Raw genomic sequence first — 21,361 nt, 5'->3', positions numbered from 1 at the left:
TAGAATTAATATAAATTATACTGTCTGTTTGGCGGACAAACAGACAAATAAGTGTAATGTTAATTCCATTACCGTCAATTCAACTTAACTTAAATATTTATAATTACTATAAATATTTACCTTTCTTTTGAGCTAAATTGCTACATATAATGGTGGAGAATGCGGCAGTTGTTCAGACTTTGTTTTTGAACTAACTCAGCGTCAATTCACTTGTGTTAATTTACTGTGCGCTTGGGGTGAGATAGGACGCAATGTAGACTACGCTTTAGTGATCACTATTTTGTTTTATTTTATGTTATTTTGTTCCTATTTGTAAGTCACGATTAATCGAAAAAAAAAAAAAAAGAAAAGAATTTAAACTGCAGTTATAATATTAAAAATCCCTCGTAAAGACGAAGAAATCTCTTTACTGCACATTTTAATATTATTGTAATCAGCTACGGGGACGAAGAAATCTCCCCATAGTTAGATTAAAGATTGATTTGAGCGTGTTCCTCTTATCATCTTTTAAGGCCTTGTAATTGCATCGCTGTTGAAGTAATTGCGTGTTCCAATTTACTTCAAACCAGACGATAATACTCCGTTTAGGTTTAAACATCAGAGTAGCTAACTGATGCGTGCCTAATGCAGACCCAATCATAAATATACTACTGACTAGTTGTTGATTGGTATGTAAAGGGAGTTGAAAACCTTGATCAAGTGATTATTAGAACAGCGAAGAAACCCTGTTCTTTTGTTTATTTATTTATTTTGGGGGGCAGCGAAGCAAACCTGACCCACCCACTGTGTGCCGTTGAGTGGCACAAATCGTGGAATTTGTGGAAAGAAGAAACCTTTCCTCAGTTGTTAAACTGTGTTTCGAGTAGTGTAACTCTTAGCAGCTAACTCTTAAGACCTAATCTTACATATCAACAGCGAAGGAACCCTGTTGACTATATACTTATTCAATTTTACCTTTATTATTAGTTGCGTCCTCTCAGCATTAACTTATAGAGGCAACGAATAAAGCCTGCTTCCTTAATTTGACACCGGTCAAAATAAGGTCGCATGACACGTAGGGTCAAGAATAATCTTACCCCAAACGTTATCAATCACCCCCACTAGATTAGTTAGGGCCCCACACTTCCAGATAAACCACAGGGGACAGGTTATCTAAGTAATTAGTACCTTTGCAAGCACCCCCACCTCTAACTTCAGTGTGTGTGAACTCTCTCTCTCTCTCTCTCTCTCTCTCTCTCTCTCTCTACCTCCTGGTTTGTTTGTCTTTAATTTTATTTCATTTTATTTTTACTATCTTCAATTAATATTGTTTTGTTATTCTTATTTTTAATTTTTTTTCTCCTTTTCCCCTTTTAATATTTTTTATTATTATTAATTTTGGTTTATTTTGTTTGGTTATTTCTTGCTTTATTACTATTATTAGTACATTTTTTTTTTTTTCTTCCTTTTACTGAATTTTTATTTTGACATTTTGTTATCGACTTTTATTTGCTTTATCATTATTATTATCATTATTTTTATTTCTCCAATTTTTCCCTGCTCATTGATTTACTACCCACTTCCTCTCACTTATTTTAAATTAAATTTTAAACAGAGGGTGAAGCTAAAATTTAAAATTAAGTGCTATTTAGGTTCAACCTTATAGTCCTCCCCTATCACTTTGGTATTGTGAGTTTGATCTGTCTATTTTCATTCTATTTTGTTGTGACGTGAGGTAAAGGCCTAGCTGGGAAATCATCACAGTGAACTTTAAGTAGCCAAACCTTTAAGGTGATCCATTAGGTTATTACGCCGCTAGCCCGATCCGGCCTCCGCTAACTGTCTAAACTAGTCAGTTCAAATTGAGTGTAGAGTACGTTCTCGCCTATTTAGGCCACCAATACTGTAAGAACTTGCATTGGCCCCCGTCTGTCTCTCTCTCTCTCCGCCAGTGAGTCAGCATGTCCAGACCATCCAGCCCTGAGGCACACTGGGACCAGCTAGAGACCTGGTTGAACGCCCTGACGGGTAACCTTGTTCCCGAAACTGCTGTTGATCTGCAACACCTGAGCCGGGAACAGCTTGATGACAACCTGAGTGCGGTGATGTCCCATAATCAATGCCCTGTATAAAGAAAGAACTCACTTAAAAGACAAACTTGACACAGCTCACCTGGAGCTAAAACATGCATATAGATTACAAAGTGACTCTGAAAAAGAAATACCCAACCTGGAATTTCCCTTAACCAGTGCACTAATATCTCCAAAACAAAAATCAACATTTCAAAAGGGGGGCGAGAGACCCCGACTCAAGACCTCCCCAGGGTGGGAGACTTTTCAAGAAACCCTGTTTCCCGGTCACAGTGTGGCCCCTAAGGAATTGGACAAACTGGCTAGAAACATCTCTACTTTCACGCCAGACCCTGCAGGAGGCTATGACATACACGCCTACCTACAAGACATTGACTTTCATTTACAGACTGTAGCCAATGTTACTACACGAGATCAACTCTACCTCCTCAGGATCACTTCCAGCCGCGAGGTGCGGAGCTTCCTGAACCGGCAGCCAGACAAGATCAAAGCGGATTATCAGCAGCTTCAAAAGGCCCTGATTAAGGAGTTCTCTGACCCAGAGTCAGAGCAAGGACTGTTTACTGCTCTGGACCTAAAACAGAGCAGGCATGAAACCACACAAGCCTATTACAACAGGCTCCGACAGGCCTACTTCGGAGCCCGAAATGAGCCAGGAATGGAGGAAGAGTTCAACTTCAAAACCTTGTTCCTCAGAAACCTGTGGGTTGTGAGTCATCACCTGGGGGTCCTGGTCTGCCCACGGGAAATGTCCATCCAGCAGCTGCGAGACTTAGCCCGAAAAGCCTATACCAAGCAAAGGACTGTACCCGAAAAAACTGTAAAAGGGGCAGCAATCTATTCTGTCTCCGAGCAGTGCTCAGAACTGGCACTAGAGGGCACCCAGCAACGCTATCGTGACAAACCTGTCCAACAAGTGTCACAACGCTTTCCAACCAACAGAGAACCACATGGTTACGGCGGTGCCCGACCCAAATACCAAGCTAGACGCCCTGGGAGATCCTGGGACAGACAACGACCACCATTCAACCCAAAAGACGGAACCACCTGGAAAGGATCTAAATGGCCCAAAGGAAACTGGCACTCGCCAACACAAGCATCAGGCTTCGACTGAAAACAGCAAAAACCCCAGCAACATGGACTACCAATAACACAAGACCCAGAAAACACATTGGAAACAGCAGAGATTTTGAGAATTTTAAAGGAAATCATCCAAGAAAAACACCACAAAAAAGACAAGGAGGACAAATCAGATCAATTATGACTAAGCCGGAAACCTGACCTGAACACTCACGATATGTCCTCGCAAACCGAACCACCAGAGGCCGCCAACTTCCAACACCAAACCTCCAGCCAGAACCCCAAGATCCCCAAGAGTGCTGTTTTAATGGTCTGCCTCCCCGATGAGCCACTTGAATCCAGTTCTGATTGCCTGTCAGTCACTACACCTGCCCCAGGGCCAAGGCTCCTAGGGAACCTGCTTGAAAAAGGAATGGCCAAAAAGCTGTACCTAGCCATCACATTAGAGAATGAACTGAGACTAGAAGCTCTTGTGGACACTGGTACAGATCTGACTTTAATGTCAACCCAACTCTTTTACAGACTGCAGGTGGAAGCTAAGCGACAGAATCGAACCCTTAAAACGCAAAAGTGTGCATTGAATGTGCAATCTTACAGCCAAAATGAAGTCAAGCTCGAACAGATAACTCCCATTCACCTGACCATCGGCCCTCTGAGTGTAGTGCACCCTGTGTACATCTCTCCAATGGACACCTACCCTCTGCTCATCGGAAAAGACCTTCTAGACCGTTTCGAACCACTGTTGGATTTTAAACAGTTGAAACTCTGGGCTCAAGTGCGAGAACCTCTACCCCCTCGGTCACCAAAAGCATCCAAGACAGACTGCCAAGCCACAAAGGTCATGGGCAATCATACCACCAGCCGAGAAGGCAACTTGAACCGAGAGCAAAGTTGAAGGTCATTGCCCTGTGCTTTCCAGCTAACTAAAGACTCTGACTCATACTGTCCCGGGCCATGGAAGCCTACAGCTTGCTGATGCTGCAACGACGGACATTATAATAGCACAATGGGCGACAACTTAGCAATCAGCGTCAGACTGTTCAACACCCTCAAAATGCACACAGCAAGCATCCCTTGGGCCAAAATCGCCCTCCACAAGGAACAATGGTGCAAAAGCAAAGTCAGCTATGTAGGTCTGCTCATTGGACCACAGGGCATCGAACCACAAACCAACCGCATCCGCGCAATTCAAAACATCAAGCCTCCTGCCAACGTCTCAGAACTCCGAAGTTCCCTAGGTGTATGCAACTACCGAACTCAATCAACCACACTTCCCACCTCACAACCACTTTTGCTTGCTCCACAAATCTCCACAAATGACATCGCTGACATGCAGGCGTCTGATGCCACTATACAGACCATCCTTTACCACCTCTCTAGCCCCTCCAACCACCCTGTCACAGCTGTTAATCTGGCCGCTTCCCCAGTCCTAAAACGGCTACATGATGTCAAACCCATGCGGTGCGTGATAGACGGCATTTTATGGTATGCCCCTGATGACCACACTGCGCCAAAACTTGTGGTGCCACAGTGCCAAAGGGGGGTCATGTTAATGTATGCCCACGACGCACCAGGTGCCGGACATCATGGCACAAGAGCCACTTATGAGACACTGAAACAAGTGGTATACTGGCCTGGCATGCAGCAAGATGTGACAGAGTATGTTAAAGGATGCCTTATGTGCTGTCAATTCCAACCAGAAAACCCAAACTACCGAGCCCCACTGCAACGCAGAGGAGTCACATTTCCGTGGTCAGACCTCCAAATCGACTGGGTAGGACCCCTTCCCAGGTCAACAAGGGGAACAACTACTTCATCACAGTCGTGTGTCAGTTCACCAAGTGGGTGGAGTGCCTCCCAGCACCCAACGATACTGCCCAAACCACCGCCTATCTTCTAATGAATTGGATTTTCTCCCGGTTTGGGCTACCGCTGAGAGTCAATTCCGACAGAGGCAACCATTTCACGGCCAAGGTCATGCAGCAGATTTGGAAGCTACTGGGTGTGCAAGCAAAACTTCACATCAGTCACCACCCTATCTCCTCGGGTCAAGTGGAACGAACTAATCGGACGGTGGTCAGCATGTTAAGGAAATATGTGTCTGCCAATCAAAAGGACTGGGACATGAAACTTCCTCTGGTGCTCATGGCCATCAGGACAACACCACAGGAGTCAACGGCCATCTCGCCTTTCGAACCATTGATTGGACGACAGATGACATTGCCACTGCACCTGCACCTGCTATACCGACCCGGAGACTCCAACCTCATTACAGCTTATACCACCCATTCAACTGATTCCCTTCAAGCACATCTCGCCTACGCACTGGGAGGATCCATCCTACTTCATATCGACCCGGAACAGGGTGAGATAGCCTTCATCCTTAACTTGCCAATCATAGAATCGGACAACATTTATCGGCTCAAAGATGTTGTCAATGTCGGTTTTTGGAAAGGAAACACCCACATCAGGGTGCACACCCCGAAGGTGGTAGCCTACCATGACAGCAATCCACAGTTATATCTGGCCCCGAACCTGCGCATGTGTACCCGGACCAAGGACATTCATTATCTCTGCCCAAGTAAGCCGTTCCTCAGAGACAATACTGAAGGAATCTGCGGGCTGCAACCCATGCAACAGGACACCCGCTGCCCAGCTGAAGCCAATCTACGCAGCCAGGTCACGGACACGCAAGCAGAGATTGTTGGAGATAAATGGCTTGTCAACACGCCCATCTGTACCGCCACATTAACCTACGACAAGCATGACACTGCCACCCATGTGAGCCTACCTAACCAGAATATGTGGATTCAAATGCCCAAGGGTGCCATCCTCCACCTTAGAGACCTCGCTCTGTTCCACCTCCCCAGTGAGGAGTATCAATCAGAGGTGGAAATCACAGACTTTTTCAAAAATCACAATCTCACCCTGGGCCCTGAATTAGAATTGAGAACTGAGGAAGGGAGGAGGCAAATGATCGGGACCACCCCAGTCGAAACGGCCCTCCAAGCTATGTCTCGGCCGCCAGTCCCAACTAACTTCCCTGTCACCCGATCCTGGACCACTATCTACACAGCGCTTTCCATCTCCACAGTTATCGGGTACGCACTGAACCTTGGCCTTACCCCATTCCTGTTGGAAAGAATCAATGGATGGCAAGGGTCACTGAACAGGTGCACTGCTACTCTTCTCCGCACTTTTAAGCAAAACCATCAGGGATGTAGGATTCAGTCAGAGACAATGTTAAACTTCACTAAGCTCAACCCTCAGCCTGAGAAACCAAGGGCTAAGAGAAACTGGAAGCGAACACCATTAAGCTGCCATGACCCACCTACCAGCCGACGTTCCTAACTGATGGATGACGAAGTGTCCCTTCATCAGAAACTTCGACATCCAAAGGGGGGATTATGTAGCATCTGGCACAGGTCATTTAGACTTCATGTCCCAGGCATTCCTTTTAACCTATGACATCTTTACCTCAATCAAAAGTTGAAACTTTTATTGGGGGTAATATAGTCGTAAAGTGCCACACTCCCCCTTTTTAAAGACACAAACCGAACCAGACCCTGAACTCCTGTTGAGTTCACCAAGACCCCCTAATCCTAAAACACACACCCACACACAACTGGCTCCAGAAGGTCTGGATCCTACCACAAGACGAGATAACCCCATGCAGGTTCTCTGTTGACCGCATAGAGACCGCGACCATAAAACACCCACACATACACAATGCACACACACACACACACACACACACTGATACAATAAAGCATTCCTTTTTCTAATTAAACAAAATGAATAAGATGCTCCACACCCCATGACATTAACCTATACTTGTATGTATCTCCTTTATTGTTCATAGTTGTACGCTAAAGATCCTATTAATGTAACTCTATTAATGTGTCTCTTCTATTAAGGCTTAATTGACTTAAAATTATCTGTTCTTTACTTTCCTGACAAGGGTGCATTTTATTTGATCAGAATACGACATTGTACTAACATCCGTTATATGTTAATTACTGGTCCCAGCACTTTAATGTATACCTGTTCTAATGCTGTATGTCCTTTTAAGGCCTGATGTCAGAATTTATACAAAATTATCTGCTCTTCACTTTCCTAATGGAAGTGCATTTTGTTTTGTGTTTTCATTCTTTTATCAGAACATAATGTTGTAGTAACATTAGTTACACTTTGACTACTGATCTATGTATGTAATGTACCGCTGCCGTTATGCCATCAATCCTCTCGTGTTTAGTATCCAAATGACCACAAAATTACCTGTAACTTACTTTTCAAACTATGGTACATTTTATTGGATCAGAAAAGTCACCATACCGTCTTAACCCACTTCAGATAAAACTTTAAAGTTCTATAATCCAAACCATGCCCACAGACACATGGAACAAAGGGAAGTTTTTCCCTCCAAAATCTCAACCCTAAGTATTGGCGTTCCCCAAAGATGGGTGGAGCTCGAGACCTTTAAAATGTCACGAATACCACCAATCGTTGGTCAGACGTACAAAACAGCTTGGAAACGACTCCCTCTTTCTTCAAGATCTTCTGACAAGCTTCACTTCCAAGAACAACCACCGCTCTGATCTTCAGGAGAACCTGGAAGAACATCTGACCCCACCCTAACTGGCTCTTCAAAGATTTCCTTTTCGCATCCGGACTCTTGTGCAACAAGCCAATGCAAGTAACCGTTTCCTTTACCAACGAATTTAGATGCGTATTTTAAGTCTTAGTAAATCTTAAGGTGAATTTAAATTCCTGTGACGATTTCCCAGTTAGGGTGTGCTTAATTTTGAAGCTTAAACATTTCCATCCATCCCCTTTCATTTTCCTCTTTCTTCTTGTTACTTCCTCTTCCTCCTTTCCTAGATTTAACCTTTGTTTATTTTATTTTATTTGTGTTCTTTATTTCTTTTGTTTGTTCGTAGCTAGTTTTATGTGTGTTTGTCTCATTTATTAAACGCCATATTTTTCACAAATGATTGCCTCTGAGTACGTTCGCAAAGTTCCTGCAATATCCGGTCTGAACTACTTGCTCTTTTAATTTAATTTACGGTATAAAATAAAAGGGGGTTACGTCTTTCTTGGCCAGGGAGATACCTCTTTTATAGAATTAATATAAATTATACTGTCTGTTTGGCGGACAAACAGACAAATAAGTGTAATGTTAATTCCATTACCGTCAATTCAACTTAACTTAAATATTTATAATTACTATAAATATTTACCTTTCTTTGCGAGCTAAATTCGCTACACAATTGACTACACAAGTACTCATATTCTTCAGAAGATTTTGAATAGTTCTGCAAAAACACATTACAAAACATGTTTAAGATAACCAGCATGCGTACAGATCATATTCATTGAAGCTTTCAGTGAAAATAATTAAATCGAATTTTTTAAAGGTATCTTGGGTTTTACGGTTCTTTATATTCTTTCCTCTTTTTTCCCCACAAACATGCATGTGTGTCATGCGGGAAACGGAGGCGGAAGCCGGAGTAACAGCAAACAAAACTTTATTCACAACAAAGGCAGAGCCAAACCAAATACCTGCGCTCGCAGGGAGAATCCGGATAACGAAGTCCGAGAAATAAGGATAATCCGGGGGCGCGCACACAGCGCGGCCCACAACCGTTCAACGTCCGTGGACTATGGGAAGCACAATCCCGGGTGCATCCGGAAAGAGACGCGGTCCATGCGAAGAGAGAGAGACGGGGAGGGAGTCCGAGTCGAATGGTACGTAGCGGGGATAAGCATACGCAAGACCATAACACAACCAACGCACAGGGGCACACTCTAACGGGCATGAACGAGCAATAACCGACCGCGGGTGTTGGTGAATGAGCAGTTTATATAGAGGCAGGGAGTGAGTGGATAATGTGCTTCAGCTGTGCGTGATTTGCTTGGAAGCGTGCTGAGGCAACGGCAGCCTCTGAAGGAGGCGTGGCGGGTGGATTCCTGACACCACCCCCCCCCCAAAGGGGCGGCACCGACGCCCCAAACCGCCAGCGGGCCGGGCACTGGAGGAGGGCCTCCAGTCTTCCAGGGTCGAAGGGGACCCGGCCTGAACCGCCACAGAGCCAGGAACAGCAGGGAAGGGCACGAGGCGAAGCGACCACCCCTGCGGAGAGCCGGAAGGGGGCAACGACCCCAGCGGGGCCCCGGAACGGAACACAACCCCACGCGGAGGCCAGGAACGGGGCGATGTCCTCGGCGCAGACCGGAGGCGGAGCGACGATCCCCCTGGAGACCCGGAGCAGAGCGACGCCCTCGGCGGAGACAAGAGGCGGAGAGACGATCCCCCCGGAGACCTGCAGCGGAGCAACGCCCTCGGCGGAGACAGGAGACGGCTTGAGGTCCTCGGCGGCGACCTGGAGCTGGGAGACGGCCGCAGCGGAGACCTGGAAAGGGATCACACCTATGGTGGGGACCTGGAGCAGAGCGATGCCTTCGACAGAGAACGGAGACGGAGCGGTGAACCCCACGAAGACCGGGAGCGGAGTGACGCCCTCAACGTAGACCAAAGGCGGAGTGCTGCCCTCGGTGGAGACCTGGCGTGGGGCGATGCCCCCAGCGGCGACCGGCGACTGGGCGACGATGTCGGCGGAGGCAGGAGGTGTAGCGCTGCTTCCAGCGAACAATCGGGACCCACCAGCGCCCCTCGCGGAGTCCAGAGGCCGAGAGACGCCCTCAATGGAGACTGGAAGCGGAGCGACGCCTAAGGCGGATACTGAGAACGGAGCCCGTCCTCAGCAGAGACTGGCCGCTGAGCGACCTCCACTGCAGTGGTCTGGGGCTGAGAGGCGGTCCCGGCGATTACCTGAGGCTGGGCGGAGTCCTCCCCGGAGGCCAGCCACGGATCGACCTCACCCAGGAATGTCTGGAACGGAGCCTCATCACCTACGGGACCTGGGTGGAAAGACAACCCTGGTGACTACCAAGGCAGGGCAGTGCACTCTACGAGGCTTACCGGCTGAGGGACTCTCCGGATGGCGACCGGAGATGAAGCGATGCCCCTGACAGAACACAGAGACCGAGCGATGACCTTGGCAGGGTTCTCCGGTGCAATGTCACCCTCTAAGGAGCCCAGGAGCAACCTGTCTTCGTCCCAGGAGCTCGGAGGCAGGATGTCATCGTGAGAGGGGTCCCGAGGTGAGCCGTCACCGAGGGAGGAGCTCTGTGATGTGACTTGGTCTCCTGAGTGCTCGTGGGGCGAGCCGTCACCTCTTGGGAGACTGTGGGGCGAGCCACCGCCTGCAGAGGAAGCTAGGGCAGCGGTTCAACCTCCCTTCGCAGTCCTGGAGCTGGGGTGAGTGCTCTGGGGACTCCTTGGGAAGAGAGGAGGTCTGTGACATAGCTTCGCCTTCGGAATGCGCGTGGGGCGAGCCGTCACTTACTGGGAGACTGTGGGGCGAGCCGTCGCCTTTGGATGGAGCCAGGGGCCGAGGTTCGACGTCCCTTACGCAGTCTCGGAGCTGGGTTGAATGTTCTGGGGATCCCTTGGGTGCAGCAGAGTCCTGAGAGGTGAAGTCGCCTTCATTGGAGCCCGGGGCCAACGGGACGACCTCCCTTTTGCAGTCCCGGAGGTGAGCTATGCGCTCCGGGATGCATTGGCATGGAACGGGGCTCCTCTTGAGACCCTGGAACAGAGCCGAGCTTTCCTGGGAGTCCTGGGACGGAAACGAGCCTTCCTTGGGAATCGGGAGCATAACCGAGCTCTCATCAGGGACCTGGATCGAAACCGAGCTCTCCTTGGGACTTGGGAGCACAGAGGAGCTCGCGTCAGGAACTGGGAGCGGAGAGGAGTTTGCCTGGAGACCCTGGGATAAAGCTGAGCTCTCGGGAACCCTCTGCGGCGGAACCGAGCTCTCGGGGACTCTCTGCGGCGGAACCGAGCTCACGGGTTCGCTCGGGGACAGAGAGGAGCTCACGGGTTCGCTCGGGGACAGAGAGGAGCTCACGGGGTCGCTCGGAGACAGAGAGGAGCTCACGGGGTCGCTCGGAGACAGAGAGGAGCTCACGGGGTCGCTCGGAGACAGAGAGGCGCTCACGGGGTCGCTCGGAGACAGAGAGGAGCTCACGGGGTCGCTCGGGGACAGAGAGGAGCTCTCCTCGGAGACCTGGAGCGGAGCGGGGCTCTCCTCGGACACCTGGAGCGGAGCTGGGCTCTCCTCGGACACCTGGAGCGGGGCGGAGATTTCCGGGAACTCCTGGGACGGAGCCAAGCTCTCCTGGAGGTCCTGGGCTGGAGCCGAGCACTCACGCGGGTCCTGGGGCCGACCGGAGCTCTCCTCGGGACACTGGAACGGGGAGGAGCTCTCGGGGCCGTTCTGGAACGGAGAGGAGCACTCTGTAGACACCTGGGGCGGAACGGCGCTCTCCCGTGGACCCCGGAGTGGGACGGTGTCATCCCGGAGATTCTGGAGCAGAAGGGAGAGTTCCCGGAGGTCCTGTAGCGGGACAGAGCCGTCCTGGGTGGCCTGGAGTACAGCGGAGATTCCCTGGAGAACCTGAGGCGGAGCGGACCTCCCCTGGAGGGCCTGAAGCAGGGCGGAGACCTCCTGGAAGCTCTGGCGCGGAAAGGCGTTCTCGGGGGCAGGGGAGAGGAGACGGAGATCAGCCGTGGTCATCCCGAGTTTCTTGGTGAGCAGCTGCAGGAACCGGGCGCATGAGCGGAACTCACCTCCAGTCGCCTCCCACAACTCACTGGCCAGAGAGAGTGCTTCCCCAGCCAGGAGAGAGATGTGGAATGCGATCTTCGCTCTCTCTGTTAGGAAGCTGGACGGATACGCCTCCATATAATCTCCTACGCTCCGTAAAAACACGCTCCACTCAGTTCTGTTGCCGGAGAAGCGAGCCGGGAGTCCTATGACGTCATCGCGGGGGTGTGGCGCTGCCGAGCGTGATCGAGCAACAGCCGCGTCTTCCGGGATTTCCGGGCGGAGCTTGGCTGCCGTGAAATCGCGCCGAGCGAACCCGACCTCCAGTTCGGTTCGCGCTGTGTCCACGGCGGTAGCCCGATCATTCTTTCCCTCCTTTCTCCTTTTTTTTCCTTTTTTTTTTCCTTTTTTTTTTTTTTTTTTTTGTCCGTATATTCCTCTTCGGGGGTCGGTTATTTTGTCATGCGGGAAACAGAGGCGGAAGCCGGAGTAACAGCAAACAAAACTTTATTCACAACAAAGGCAGAGCCAAACCAAATACCTGCGCTCGCAGGGAGAATCCGGATAACGAAGTCCGAGAAATAAGGATAATCCGGGGGCGCGCACACAGCGCGGCCCACAACCGTTCAACGCGAAGAGAGAGAGACGGGGAGGGAGTCCGAGTCGAATGGTACGTAGCGGGGATAAGCATACGCAAGACCATAACACAACCAACGCACAGGGGCACACTCTAACGGGCATGAACGAGCAATAACCGACCGCGGGTGTTGGTGAATGAGCAGTTTATATAGAGGCAGGGAGTGAGTGGATAATGTGCTTCAGCTGTGCGTGATTTGCTTGGAAGCGTGCTGAGGCAACGGCAGCCTCTGAAGGAGGCGTGGCGGGTGGATTCCTGACAATGTGACAACAAGGAGTCTAATGACATTTAGACATTGTATTCTGTGAGAAAATTGCATGAGTTTTTTTATTAAATTAATGTTAATTTTAAAACTTGATAAAACCATTTTGGAGAGCTGCTTGGTTCAAAGAAGAATGGGAATGGGTGTAATGGGAGCCAGACAACAAGTTTAAACAGAAAAACAAGCTTCAATTTGTCATACACAGTTCTGTCTACTATTCACAACACGGTCCATGCCCCCAATTCCCCATATACCCCCACTCCTTAACTCTGACTGGGAGCTATCTAACCTCCAGCTACACCAACCAATATTTACTTTGAGGAGAAGGAGTTGCATTGTGTGTTTGTGGATCTAGAGGACGCGTACGACAGGGTGCCAAGAGAGGTGTTGTGGTATTGTACAAGGAAGTCAGGTGTGGCAGTAAAGTATGTGAGGGTGGTGCAGAACATGTTAAAGGACAGTTTGACAGCAGTGGCGTGTGCAGTAGGAATAAAAGACTGGTTTAAGGTGGCAGTGGTGATGAACAGGTTAACGGACGAGGTCAGACATGAGTCTTCATGGACTATGATGTTTGCGGATGATATTGTGATTTGTGGCGAGACTAGGGAGTGGGTTGAGATGAGACTGGAGAGGTGGAGGTACGTGCTGGATACAAGGGGGATAAAAGACAGTAGGAGTAAGTCTAAGTACATATGTGTGAAGGAGAGGGAAAGCAGTGGAGTGTTGCAGTTGCAGGGAGACAAGGTGGTGAATGTAGATACGTTTAAATACCTAGGGTCAGCAGTGCAAAGTAATGGAGAGTGTGTTGGAAAAGTGAAGAAAAGAGTGCAGGCAGGGTGGACAAGAGTGGCAGTAGTTATTTGTGATAGAAGTGTATCTGCAAGAGTGAAGGGGAAGGTCAGAAAGACAGGAAGCTCAAGTTCAAGATGTTAGTGTGGTAGTGGGAACAGTCACATGATTGGGCGGAGCAATTGTAATGATGGACCGGTTTTTGCTTATCAAATTAGTGAGTTTATAAAAGGAGCAGTCGGTGTCTGGTGGGAGTGCGTTTTCCTGAACACTGGTGTTGTCACCGGATATCGGGCACAGCTGGGAGAGGTTCGTGTGTGGGGATTGAGGAATCCAGCCATTATTGGGTTAAAATCATCCCACTTCCTCGTTTAGAGTTTCTTGGCGCTTCGTGACCTGGTTAAACCGGTAAGTTGGTTAACTGTCGGGTATTAATATCTGATGTCAAAAGATGGTAATTTTGTGCTTATTTCTCTGTAATTAGGAAGTGAGGAACTGAAAGACGTTGTAGTGGGCTGTCTTACCAGGGCTGCTGTTTAACCAAGGCTGTATTACCCGGGCTGTCTTACCAGGGCTGTTTTATCGGGCTGTCTTCTTGCTGGGCTACCTTTTGGTTGCTTTGCTTGGCTGCCTAGCTGTTTGGTTGCTTCGCTGCCTGGCTGTCTTGTGGTCTGCGGGTCACTAAAGCGTGGACAGTGACGTATTGCATCGCCGTGCATGCTATCTACATGCCGAGCCATACTGTGCTATAGCTAATGGCTTACTGAATTAGCCAAGGAGCTAAATGCTAGCGTGTTTGTGGACTGTGTGCTTTATTTATATACATGTATGTGTTAGCGTGTCTGTTTCAGTGTTTCACACTGTGACGGTCCGCTGAGAGGTGGCCTGGAAAACTGATGCATTTATCTCTGTTTATCTGAGCAGTTTGAAGACCTGGATGCTACCCAACAGCTAGCGGAATGCTAAGAGGTCATGTGCTTATTTTGAGGTGTATTGAATGGAATTGACGGTTTTTATTATTCCTGTTGTACTTTTTTAGCTTTTTGTCCTTGTTGTTGTCCCTTTGTGTGTGTTTGTGTGTGTGTGGGGGTAAATTTATTTGACCATACTGTGGTTTGCTTCTTCTCCAGGTGTCTGGGAGACCAGTTGTAGTTTGAGGGACAAGTTCCTCTCTGCTTAGTGGTGGTTTCCTTCGGTGTGCAGTGGTTGACAGGTGGGGTTGTGGTGTCGTATGAGTGCACGTGTGTTTGCTGTGGATAAGAGATCATTATATTAAGGTCCCCAGCCCTGGAGTCCAAGCATTCTTGTGTGGTTTATGATGTATGGTTTGTAATTTTAAGAGTTCTTAATTAACTGTGTGTATTATACCCCTGTCTCATGTCCTGACTCGGCTGTAGACGAACCTGGGTGCCTTGATCATTTCTTTATAAAGGGTTATCCCCGGTAACTGAGCCCCCGGGGTGGCATAGTCGGTTTCTACTAATAACATTCTTAAATCTAGGTTATATATTTTATTGTCAGTCTTTTATGTCCTAAATTTCTCGATTTTCTGGAACAATTTAGACACGCAGGTGCCACATTAGGATTTTTATTGGGACTGACGAAGACGGACAGGATTAAAAATATACGTTTATTACCCGTCAAGTAGGACATTTTTGAGACAAGGTAAGGAAGGCTAGAATAAGCTGGTTTGGTCATGGTTTGGCACATAATAATTCATATCCTTCTCTTCCTGTCTCCCTTCTTCTCTCTCTCTCTCTCTCTCTCTCTCTCTCTCTATTGAGTTAAACATGCTCCTGAGGTTTCAGTGACCACTGTTCCTGCCCCTCCGTGGATCTTCCTACTTCATCCAGGCCTGCCTCTGGATAGTGTTCTCTTCGACTGGTGGCCACTCTGTGCAGCTTGGGATGGTTTCTCAACGCCTTGGGTGGTTCCATGAAATTCCGAAGTAAGAACAGGCACTTTTGAGGATGGATTGGACTGTAGGTAATGTCAACAGTACATCGACTCAGGGCTACTTTTTTCTTCTGATCATCATCACTGTACCCCGCTATCTTATATCTGCTATAAATGGACATTCAGTGCAACCCAGATGAGGATGGGTTCCCTTTTGAGTCTGGTTCCTCTCAAGGTTTCTTCCTTATGCCATCTCGGGGAGTGTTTCCGTGCCACAGTCGCCACCGGCTTGCTAATCAGGGACAAACTTACTTATAAAGAACATATTCACTTTTAATCACCACATTATCTGTGTAAAGCTGCTTTGAGACAATGTTCATTGTTAAAAGCACTATACAAATAAAAATGAATTGAATTGAATTCATGTGTAGAGGAGGGGTATATAGGTAGAAGAATGGTGAGGATGGAGCCACCAGGAACGGGTGGTATGGCGATGGATGATCTGCTATGGTGAGACCTAGCAGAAGCAGCCGAAAGCATAAGATATACCCTCGCCAACTGACTCAGGCAGAGGAACTGTTCGGCCTGTGATTGATAGATCTTTATTCATCCCAATGTGAAATTAACCCCCACCTGAGAGTGTAAATTGGCCACAGGCATTTTTACTCTGGGTCTGTTGTCGACCTCGAACTTACAGCGATGGCTATTAAGAATTCGTGTCAGGGGAAAACATATCCCTCTACTAGTGAAGTTCTCTGGCACATGAACATTTCCAGTAGGAGACAGTTATGTTTTATTCTCACTACTAGCATTTACTGAAGACAATATGCAGGCACGTACTGACAGCAAGTGGCAAAGCTTGAGAACAGCATTTAAGTACAGGTAGTCCTCTACTTATGATGGAGATACATCACAATGACCCCATTGTAAGTCATACAAATAGTAAATCGAAGATGGTACTGTGACAGTCTTTCCTGCTTCATGCTGATTTTATAATTTTTATTTTCTGCTCTAAACTGGTGGCTTTCCTCTTCTTTTTTTCACTACAAGCAGGACACATACTTGGGCACTTGAAAGACATGCTTTCATTACTAAAATTGCTGTTTAAAACCATTTGAAACAAAATACACATTGAGACAACTTTACTCCATCAACCGCTAGCAAGAGTGGGGCACCTCACAGGGCAAGAGAAACACTCATCCCAGTTGCGCATCCTACGAATCCCACATCGTTTGCTGCTGCAACAGGCACAGGTAAAAATTTATTTTTACAATTTTGTCGTATCACTATCAACATCGTGAGATAGAAAAATCGTAAGTCAAACCATCGTAACTCGTACGTAAATTATTGTGTATGTACAGATCAAAGAAAAATTAAATATGAATTATTGTTATTGATGATTTTAACCTGGTAGCCTTTGGCACAGATTTGGGGACTGACAGATGAAATTGCTCTACCTAACTTTGTTAACAGTTCCTGATAAAAGTGGGTTACATATACAATTCATATAAAAAGTATATTGAAAGTATCTCAAAAGACACTTTGAGCTTTACTGTCCATTATTCAAAGTTGATATTGCTTAAAAAAAAAGTTATAGAAAGTTATACATGAAATACTGTGAAAAAAAGAATAACAATCTTGATAAAAATGTTTTTTCTTTATATATAAATACATGAAATTAGTCCTGGAGCAATGCAGAAAAGTAATTGTTTAAAAGCCATATGTCTCATGATTTTATATTTTAAATTGAATGAAGAATTCATGAAAAATGAGATTCCTACAAACATTTATCTGGGACTATATCCCTATTTGGACGGGACTAGTTTTCCAAACGATGTTTGAGTTAGAATTTTTTTTTCAGCCGACATCTGTCATTTCATGTATGGGTTTGGACGGGACTAACATCTCTGTGTGTATTACGGAGGTAGGAGTGTCTGTTTTACATGTGAGCATTGCACAAGACCACATGTCCAGGATGCGTGGATTGCATATGGTCATATGACTGATCAATAATAAAATGGCGGCGAAAAAGAAAGCGACGCGACACTGGAGTCGGAAGGAAACATTGGCTTTAATTTCTGTTTGGAGCAAACCTACGTTTTAGTTTCAGAAAATTGTATACACAACCACAAGGTTTGGGAGGCAGTTTGTAAAAAAGTTTGAGGTTTGTCCATCCATTCAAAATACCTTTGTTTGGGTAAAGTGCAAAGACTGCATAGAGTATCTGAAATGACGTTACCGTGAATCAAAGTCAAGTCAAGTCAAGAAGCTTTTATTGTCATTTCAACCATATATAGCTGATGCAGTACACAGTGAAATGAAACAACGTTCCTCCAGAACCCAGGTGCTACATAAAACAACAGTCACAGAACAGAAAAAAAACACAGGGCCAAAAACTAAATAGGAGATCCTTGCCACATAAAGTGCATGTGTGCAACTGGTGCAAACAGTGCAAAAGACAACACAATACAGTGCAAGACAATACACAAAACAAAAAATAGCTCCACCAGTAAACCTGTCTTAACAAAATAAGGTGCACAGTAGTAGAAAACTGTAAACAATATTGTGCAATTTAAACAAATAGCAGCAACCAAGATAAAGTGAACAGTGGCAAAAATATGTGGACAGAATATTGTGCAGAAGAACAATAGAAGCAATTCCGGAAGATGTGCAAAAAAATGGCATGTAAACCTTTTTGTGGTAATAATTAGTGTAAGTGGTACTTAATCATGGATGTGCGAAGTGTATGATGTGTGTTGAGTCCGGTTTGTACAGATCAGTCACACAAAGTGAGTATAAGTGTGTGTTGAGTCCAGTTTGTGCAGATCAGTCACACGTGTGTGTGTGTGTGTGTGTGTGTGTGTGTGTGTGTGTGTGTGAGAGAGAGTTCAGTTCAGTTCTTTGTTGAGGAGTCTGATGGCTTGAGGAAAGAAACTATTGCACAGTCTGGATGTGGCGCCCCGAATGCTTCAGAACCGCTTTCCTGATGGTGGGAGGGTGAAAAGTGTGTGTGACGGGTGTGTGGGGTCTTCCACAATGCTGTTTGCTTTGCGGATGCAGCGTGTGGTGTAAATGTCGATGATAGTGGGGAGAGAGACCCCGATGATCTTCTCGGCTGTCCTTATTATCCTCTGTAGGGTCTTGCGATCCGAGACGGTGCAATTCCCAAATCAGGCAGTGATGCAGCTGCTCTGGATGCTCTCAATGAACGTGGTCAGGATGGGGGGAGGGAGATGAGCTTTTCTCAGCCTTCTCAGAAAGTAAAGACACTGCTGGGCTTTTTGGTGATGGAGCTGGTGTTGAGTGACCAGGTAAGGTTATCTGCCGAATGAACACCAAGGAATTTGATGCTCTTGATGATCTTCACTGAGGATCCATCGATGATCAGTGGAGAATGATCGCTCTGTGTTCTCCTGAAGTCAACAACCATCTCTTTAGTTTTGTCGACGTTCAGAGACAGGTTGTTGGCTCCACACCAGGCTGTTAACCATTGCACCTCCTCTCTGTATGCTGACTCTTCGTTCTTGCTGATTAGACCCACCACGGTCGTGTCATCGGCAAACTTGATGATGTGATTCGAGCTGTGCGTTGCTACACAGTTGTGAGTCAGCAGAGTAAACAGCAGTGGACTGAGCACACAGCCCTGAGGGGCTCCAGTGCTCAGTGTGGTGGTGCTGGAGATGCTGTTTCCGATTCAGACTGACTGAGGTCTCTCAGTCAGGAAGTCCAGGATCCGGTTACAGAGGGAGGTGTTCAGGCCCAGTAGGCTCAACTTCTCAATCAGGTACTGAGGGACAATTGTGTTAAATACTGAGCTGGAGTCTATGAACAGCATCCTTACATACGAGTCCTTGTTTTCTAGGTCGTTGAGGGCCAGATGGAGGGTTGTGGGAATGTGTGAAGCATAATAAGAAGACTGGGTCGGATCCACAAAGCTGCACATTCTTCGTGAAAATGGACTCTGTTCTTGGTTAGTTGCTGCTTTTAAGAGTATTAATTTTGTATTGAAAAGTAATTAACAATGTACAAAGCATGTATGGCTATGTTCATAAGCATACATATAAAATGAAATAATAGACATAAATAATACAATGCTGTGAACAAGTTACTGACAGAGACACAATCACCCTTTTTATGATTAAGTACTGTAATTAAACCAGTACTGTCAATATTGAGTAGATATTTCTGCTTCTTTAGCTCGTCGTCTAATAAGTAACCCAGGTGATGGACATATGGATGCGTCAAGTTCAGAGGAAGGTAAAATCACTGGTAAGTTTGTGAATTTTTCAAATTTTCTAAATTATGTTTTGTTACAGGTACCAGTTCACCCATCTAGTATAGCAGAGCCATAGGAGACAAAGCAGCTACAATTACAGTGACTGAAGATAACAGTGGTCAAAGGTATTGGTCAGACCACCAATACTGGCCAAACTTCCATCATTACAAGTAAGTTAATATTAATATTAATATTAATATTTAGCAAGATCTAACATGACTTTAAAGAAATGGAACAGTTTTAAATGGTATTTATAGTACATTTTTAGTTATATTGAAATTTTAAAATGCATAGGTGTAAAAGTATTCTGTATTTGAATAGTTGGTGAACACCATAGTGAAAAAATTTTAAATACTTTACAGAAACAAATTAACCAGTTAAAAATGTAAACTCTTTCTAAAAAGCCAAGTAATTCATAATTATTCACATCCTGAAGTCTCCACAATAACAATATTGACAATGTTCATTATTATGCTATAACAGCACATCTATTTGTCTTATGATGCAATCCAATTTTGTGATTTTTCTCATCAGGGCCTAAACGCAAGGGGGGGGATTATGGAAGCCATACAGATAGGAATAAGCATGTTAATACAACATGACATACAACAGCAGCAGAGTTTGAACAGCATCTTGATAAGGAGCACATGGTCTGGGAGAGACAGCTCCAGCAGGCCAGGTTGGATCTGGACAAAGCACGTCTTGAATTTGAGATAAAACGCCAGGAAGCTGAAGACAGGCGTGCTCGAGAGACCCAGCAATTCATGGTTCAAATTCTGCAAGTGCTTAGACCTGCATTGCCACAGAATGGCCCCTCAACTTCGTTTTGCACAATATCAACATCCTGCTCAGCACTATTATTTATCTGATCTATTTGCTTTTTCACCTGGAGAAGCCTCGCACCAAAATCCGTCAACAACAGTTTTCCAAGATCAACGCTCACTGTATGACCAAAGAAATGACCACTAGTTTTCTGGGCATTGTTTATTGCAAACATTATTGTGCAGTTGCACTTGTTTTATAATAATTAAAAAAACTGTTCTAGGAACGGTAATGTTGTGGAACTGAATGTTTTTGCACTATGCAACGTTTACATTTTTGCACTTTAATGTCTAATGGTAAATTGACTATGTTAAACTCCAGTTTACTTTAAAAGTAAAGAGACAAATGTGCGATACATGTCACAAGATAGGAACATAAGATTTGTTACTTTTTTTTGGTTCTTACAAAAAGAGCCATTTAGAAAAGTGCTTGAGATATACAGAAAAAATAAAATAAATAAAAGTACCAAAATTGTAAGTGAAGATGTGTTTAATCACATTGCACACATTAACGGTCACTGCTTTTCAAAAATGTGCCATACTAATGCTTCACAAATTTGCTCTGCAGTAGAGCTGGTCTGGTCAAGCTGCTGTGGTGTAACAAGGGTACCCTCATCATCTGCATGTTCCTGCTCTGTGTCTTCATCCTAAGGCATCTCTGCTGTGCTCTGCTTCTGTGGGAAATCCAGCTTCCAAGACTCACAAAAGTTGCGCAGCACAATGCAAGCTGCAACAACAAACCTTGTTTTTAGTTTGACTGTCATTGCACTTCGTTAGGCAGTGCCATCTGCCCTTTAGACGGCCAAAAGCATGTTCCACATGAATTCTTGCCCTACTTAGTCATGCATTGAATTGCAGT

The 21,361-nt window shown here is 46.1% G+C and overlaps 1 long non-coding RNA gene across 2 annotated transcripts; it reads left to right on the top strand.

Annotated features, from left to right (window-relative positions):
- Positions 1–19,241: 19,241 nt before the first annotated feature.
- LOC124400356 lies at positions 19,242–20,940 on the top strand. Of its 2 annotated transcripts, XR_006928371.1 has the most exons (4): positions 19,242–19,375; positions 19,603–19,662; positions 19,722–19,851; positions 20,216–20,940. It is a non-coding gene; the product is annotated as an uncharacterized LOC124400356 (long non-coding RNA). The 2 variants fall into 2 exon arrangements; XR_006928370.1 differs by having other exon boundaries at positions 19,603–19,851.
- The last annotated feature ends 421 nt before the right edge of the window (positions 20,941–21,361 follow it).

The sequence above is a fragment of the Silurus meridionalis genome, chromosome 17 (genome assembly GCF_014805685.1).
Source record: "Silurus meridionalis isolate SWU-2019-XX chromosome 17, ASM1480568v1, whole genome shotgun sequence".
NCBI lineage: Eukaryota > Metazoa > Chordata > Actinopteri > Siluriformes > Siluridae > Silurus > Silurus meridionalis.
Note: the sequence above shows the minus strand (reverse complement) of the source record. Positions and strands in the feature narration are given on the sequence as shown.